Source organism: Antrostomus carolinensis, unplaced genomic scaffold, assembly GCF_000700745.2.
Source record: "Antrostomus carolinensis isolate BGI_N321 unplaced genomic scaffold, ASM70074v2 scaffold40742, whole genome shotgun sequence".
Classification (NCBI taxonomy): domain Eukaryota; kingdom Metazoa; phylum Chordata; class Aves; order Caprimulgiformes; family Caprimulgidae; genus Antrostomus; species Antrostomus carolinensis.
Genome location: NW_010301021.1, coordinates 1 through 6,804, shown reverse-complemented (window position 1 = coordinate 6,804; position 6,804 = coordinate 1).

Genomic DNA, 6,804 nt, shown 5'->3' with positions numbered 1-6,804 from the left:
GGGGTACCTCGATGTCCCTGCTGTGTGGGAATCATCATCTCCAGCGGCAAGACTGGGGAGCTGAGGGCAGGACCAGCAGAAAACCCTCCAGGATGGTTCTCCGGTGAAGGTGCAGCCAGGCTCACTTCAGAGGCTGCCACGTCACGCCTCAGCCCCACACCCCTCGGGGCAGAGGAGGAAGCGTCTGCTCATCCCACGGGCAGGAGAGCTGCTCCCTTACCTGACCCAGCCCGGTGCCACATCATCGCCACCGTCCCCTCCCTCGCTGTCACGCACCCTCACCGGAAAAAAACCCTCCTCTCACCCTCTGCGAGACAAGCACCCTTTTGTTTGGGGAGAAAGAACCTGACCGCCCCTTCGGCTGCAGACACACAGCCCCCGGCCACCCAACTGCAGGAAACCTCCCTCCTGCCACCGACTTGGCATTAAAATTTCATGTGGTTAAGAAATCGGTGTAAAAAAAATCCCCCTTCTGCACGTGAGCTCCTTGCACAGCCCAGTGAAGTGTATCACACAGTGCTGGGGGCTGGAAGGACCCTTGCCCCCAGAGATGATGCAGCCCCAGGGTTGATTTTTCTCTGCCGGGGATCCCACTGCTGAGGAAGGACCACTCGTCTGTGCTGCTCTGGCCAGCCGCGGTGTGAGACCACGGCAAAGCTCTGGACCCTGGAACCTGCTCAGGGTCACGGGCAGGAGCCATCGCCAGGTTGGTGCTCGCACAGCAGCCACATGAGCAAGGCTGCAAGGATGCTCTCGAGTCCGGCAGCATTTACCCCTGCATGCAGGCAGTACTGTCCCCCTGGTCCAGGGATGCCATGTGGCCAGCCCCTCTGCCACCTGGAGTGACCCTAAGCACATCCCAGAGCAGAAACGATGGATCCTCTAGAGTTTTAGCCATTACAAAATGTCTCCCCATCTTTCCATCCCAAAACAACACTGTTCTTACCTGGAGGCTCTCAGCAGACAAGCTGGGGTGAATATTTGGGCTCTGTCTTTCCTGCACATGGGGAGGACAGGGTGGGAAATGCCTCTTCCCCATCCAGCCGAATGTCCAAAAGAGATCTGGCCACACATTAGAGCTGCTGGAATTTGCACTTATTTCAGGATTCGGTAAAACCTTAATCTACAGCATAATCTCTGAGCATCACATCTGTGCAAGAGAGAAAAAATGATGGGGGAGAGGCTGCTACCAGAGGTTTTGTAAAAGCAAAGGCTGCCGTGGGATGCTGGCTGCCTTTGTCTTGATAGTTTGCTTGGGTTTTTTGAGGTGTTTGAAGGGACCCACTGAAGGGTGAGGAGCTGCACAGTGCATGGGAAATCTCTCCCTCCGTTCCTGTTGCCGTCTCCTGGTGGTGGAAAGCAAGGATCTTGCTGGCAGCATAAGACACACCCTTGATGTGCTCCATGCAGTGAAGGAGCAGCTCCATTGCCCTCAGCCGAGGCTCTGCAGCTTTCCAGGGGGCTGTGGGACTGGTCCCCCCCCAGCCAGCAGACACAATCCTGTGGATTTGCATCCTGAACACCTGCACGGACCCTCTGAGACAGGTGGACACAGAAGCCTTAGCCACATGGGGACACTAAGACCCTTCTCCTCTCCCCAAACACTCGTTCACATCCAGCACGGGGCAACTTGTTACCTCTGAAGTTCAAACCATGCCAGCAAGGGACAGACAGACAGACAGACAGGACATGCATAAAGTGCATCAAAAGGTCTGGGCCAAGAAACCAAATGCGCCAAACCCCTTGGGCTGGATTGGAGCAGAATCAGCCCAATTTTCCAGTTCCTCTCCTTTTCAAGGGACTGGGGTTAGGGTAAGTCAAAGCCTGCCATGTGCTGTACATCCTGTGGGGAAGGATGCTGCTGCTACCTAAAAACCAGCATCCCAAAAACAGCATCCCAAAACCAGCAGGTCCTGGTGCCCAGACTCACCGGAGCTGCAGAGGGAGGTGCAGGGCATGGGGCAGCACCAACTGCTGAGTTACCCTGGTCCCACAAGGAGCAAATATTTCTAACTGTCTCCTGGATACGTTAAGAAATCCCCTCTCAGGTGGGAGGGGAGGAGCAGGTCCTCCAGCAGCTCCTCGCCCAAGAAGGAACAATGCAGCCTGCAGCCCTCGTGGCTGATGTGGAGCGAATTGGACCCAGGTTACACATCCTCACCACAAACAAAGCATCTCCCAAAAAACCTAAACATCATAAAGAAGCTACTGAGGCCCAAAGCAGGGCAGGCCCATCATGCCGCCGCTCTGAGGGCCGAATCCCCCAACAAACCGATGGCGAGGTTTCCTTTGCCGTCGGTAAGCGATGTCTCACATCCTCTCCAACCATAATGGACTAAAAAACACAGTTCCCCTGTGGATTCAGCCCGTTTCCTTCTATTCTTTAACAGGAAGCTCTGTGAGAGTCAGCCCAGGCAGGCAAATCGCTCCTCGCCCTCTCGTCCCTCCCGGGATGGACAGAGCCTTAGCAGGGCTACAGATCCACAAGCTGCTGAGAAGATGTTGGCTCCATCTGTCCATCCACTCCTCTGGCTGTTCGTGCTGTTCCGAGGTGAGATGCTCCACTCACACCCCGGGGAGCATGAAGCGGTGCTGGGTGGGGGGATTTGGGGAGCCTGGCTTCACGGGGGGCACCAAAAGGAACTGGCCAGATGTTTGAATAGGTAGTAGCTGCCATTGGAAAGCTCAGGCTTTAAATTCAGTGGTGGCAGGAGTCAGGTTGCTGGGAAAAATGCAGCCGTACCAGGTTCACAGAGTTTATTTGTCAGTGCTGGAATAAAAGAACCTGTTTCCTGGTTAACAGAAGGAGTGTTTCTGCTGAGGGTTGTGATGCTGAGCATTTTGTAGTAAGTGACTTTTGTCCAATAAGCATAAAGATACAATATTTAAATGTACAGGACATTATTTTCCTCAAAGGTATTTTTTCCTTGGCTGATTTTAATTTTTTCCTTTCGTTGATATAAAGACCATGTGCAAGACTCATGCAGAACATGCCTCGTCCTTATTGTAATAACTCTGCTCCTTTGTGTTAATTCTGCTTGAAGTTCTCTTTCCCACGTGAGTCGTGAGTCACGGTGTGGGATGAAGGAACTGGTTTCCTGCTCTGAAGGGTGACAGGTTGTTTTTTCCTGCATCCTCAGGCACCTCTTGTGTTGCTGACAGCTGTAGTAGCTAGGAGCTGAAAATCATTCAAAGGGGTATAGACTGGAACATTATCGCTGCTTCTCATAGACAACCACTTAAAAATAATGTGTCTCCAATCTAAAGGTTTTGTCATTAAGCCATGGAAGTTGTCTATGGGTTACAGGCACTGTGCTGGTAATAACAGGATTTTTAAAAGGCAGAGAATATAGAAAACAAGACAGTAGCTGTGTAATTCTGAGAAGTAAGAGCACATGGATTTGAACATTTTTCTCTTCATTAGCAGGCAATACTGCTGGCTTCAGCAGAGGGACAAATTGTGTCCGGTATCATACACATGTGCCCGGCTTTGAGGCCCCTTGGCACACTGCTATGCTCCTTAATACTGGCTGGTTTTCCCTTAAAACCACTTGGTTTGCACAGGATGGGAATGCCATAGAGGTTGTCAGGCCCAGTGTGAGACTGCTGGCTGCGCTGCCCCAGGGATTCACCTCCCAGCTGGTCCCAGCTGCTGCAGCATCAGGTGGAAGGGATAGGATGTCACCCTCCATCCTTCGGTCCTTCGGTCCTGAGCATGTCACTTTGTCCTCTGCAGTCCACTTAAAATCACGTGGCCGGGATCATTCTCACTAGATGTGTGTCTGGCAGCTGGCGCCAGACCCCAGCAGGGCCAACGCCTGCAGATGATGATGATAACGGCGTTGCAGATGGTGGTAACAGCATTGGTGACGATGATAAGGGCATTGCTGCTGATGATGATAAGGGCATTGCTGATGCTCAATGTGCATCAGTTGGTGCTGCAGTTGCACCTCCCACTTCAGTCAAAACAACTGGCCTTCCCCACTGTCATATATCCTGTCTCATTTTTTGGCATTGATTCAGCAGTTCTGAAATGTCTTTAATTTTAGTTTTATTTCTTTTAGCAAAGTCACTAAGGTGGTGTAGTACCTGGAGGGGGAATCACCTGCGCAAGGCAAAGTGAAAGGGCAGAGGCAGGGTCAGTGATGCCGCTAGAGAAAGGAATTAGAGGCTCTTGAACAAAACAGAATCGCTCAGAGGTCTCCCTGCACCTGAGGAGGTGGAAGTAACTTTGCAGGAGAGAGAATTTGCTTTGGCTGGAAACTAATACCTGCCTATTTCCACAAAGGCTGTTTTTTTTTAAAAAAAAAATTTTGTGCAAGTTCATTAATGTATTAATTAATTTATTATTTCTTAATTTAAACTTCTAATCTCTCACAGTTATTTCTAAAGGAAAGTTCAAATACTGTTATTTTGAAATTGCTGAAGTGGGAAGGTTTGGAACATTTCCAACCTGTTTTTCCTCTCCTAGAAACACTTAGCAAAAAATTTGTCCAAACAAACCTCTTCCTATGAATGGTTTCCATTACAATGGGCAGGCATTTTCCAGACAAAAGATTTCCACTGAAAAATTCCTCCTTGAAGCTGATGAGAACCCAGCAGGATTTTCCCACTGTTGCTCCATCCACTGTTCTCCTTGTTTGCTCCACAGCCAGTGGATGGACGACATCATGGGAAGCAGATGATATTGAAAACATATAAATATGTTGAGATATATTTTTAATATAACTGAAAACAGGGCATGCAGCTAGAGGACAGATATTGGAGATTGAGCTACCAGGAGACCTTGCAGACACAGTCTTGCATCCTAAAACCAGGGCATCTGGTGCATCCTAAAACTGATTCCTTGGCCAAAAGGAGCAGCCAGCACAACCCTGACCTGGTGAAGAAGGAAGAGAAAGCAGGAGGTGGTTAGGAGAAATGTTTGTTCACAAAACAAACTTCCCCCTTCTAGTAACATGAAACCCCACAGACGACTCTGCAAATCTGATTGAAGTGGCCAGAGATGGTTTCCATGAATTATATCCCATTTACAATGGGTGAGTCAACAACACGTGTCCTTGGAGGGGATGGTGCTGGTAACCAAACGTCAGGAATGCTCCTGCTGGGAAAACCAAGGCATGGTCTTAAGCCCCAGGCTGGAAAAGGGAGATCCATGTCTTGCGTAGCACCAGCAAAAGGCACCACTGCCAAGCCTCAACTAGAAGGCCTCATTACCCCACTGCCCAGAGGAGCCCACTCAGCATGACTCAACCACCACAACAAGGAAGAACCTCTCATTTGGTCTTTTTTGTAGCCTCATGGGCTGCGGGGAATGTTTTTACCTTTCAGCTGAATCATCCCAGCTCAGTAAAAAGGAGCAAAGTACCCTCTAGTATCTCTGGCTGTGGTGGTGTTTGGATATATAAAAGTTTCAAGGAGACTTTGTGTCTAATGCTGGTAGCTCATGAAACTTCTTACAAACCTAGTGAAACCCCAGGGATGCAGTTAAATGGTGCTGCCTTCCTGGTTGCTGGATTTCACAATCTTCTTACTTTTGCTACTGAGAAACCACTGGCTTCGGACTCAGTTCCCTGAGATCAAGGTTTTGCTGTTCTGGGGCACAGTGACAGGACAGGGACGTTGTCATACAGAAGCAAAGTCAGTGGCTTGGGCTTCCCACCTTACACAAAGAGGAAGCTGATAGAGCTCATGTGGAGCTGTTTGTGGCAGCAATGTGGGTCCATGGAGGTGCAGAGCGTGTCCATTCACACTCCAGAGCAAGTCAGGCAAACCTTTCTGGTACTGGGGACAGCTGTCTCTGGTTCTGGGCAAGAGAGGGGATGAAAGGTAGGTCTCCCTTACCTTTCCCACCATCATCATGCACAACTGCAGACTGCACACTCCTCTCCTATGTTAGCTAAAAGTGACTCTGGAGTTGCTGAAAATCTTGGAATCACACTGAAATTAATGTATTAGAAATGAGGAAGAAATGTCACAGCTGATGATGCACTGGATGGAGACACAGGACCACCGAGCTTTGTGTCTGCCACTTATCGCAGCCACGTAACACTCCTGTGCCTTGTTTTCCCCAGATAGGAAAAAGGGCTAATAAAATGACCTCTTCCATAAAGTGCTTTGAAAGTGCATAAACTCCAGAGTCACTTTTAGCTAACATAGGAGAGGAGCGTGCAGTTTGCAGTTGTGCATGATGATGGTGGGAAAGGTAAGGGAGACCTACCTTTCATAAAACATAGGTGATATCACCAGGGTCACTCACCTAAAATCTGGACTCAGATGAAGTTTATCAGGCCAAGATGCTCTACCTGCTTTTTAGCTGTTGCTGCTGCAAGACTCAGCACTTCAGGCAGCAGCTGCCTGGTGCCTCCCCAGCACTGACGCACCGCAATGACTGCATCCAGGCAGGGAGGTCCTTCAGCCGCTCCCCTGGGGTACAAGCCAGGAGACTTAAGAAAAGAAAGTGGAAAGAACAAGTATTATAAGAAAACCCTTTGCCACCAGCCCCTTACACACCTTGTCTCCTGGGTCGCTAGGTGAGAGCTGAACTGGTCCCAGCAGATCACGTTCCTGCATGGTGATTCATGAACAACACACAGCCTGGCTGCTACCAGCAATGCCCAAATAAACCTGGGGAATCTTGGAATTACTGTAAAGAATAATAAAGTTGTGAATAAATTTGGAAGTGGTAGCAAAGAGCCTCCATGAACTTGGGGGAAACAAGAATCATTCTATGATTCTAAGACATGCCTGGTAGGCACCTACCATTGATCATAGAATCACAGAATCATCAAATAGTTTGGGTTG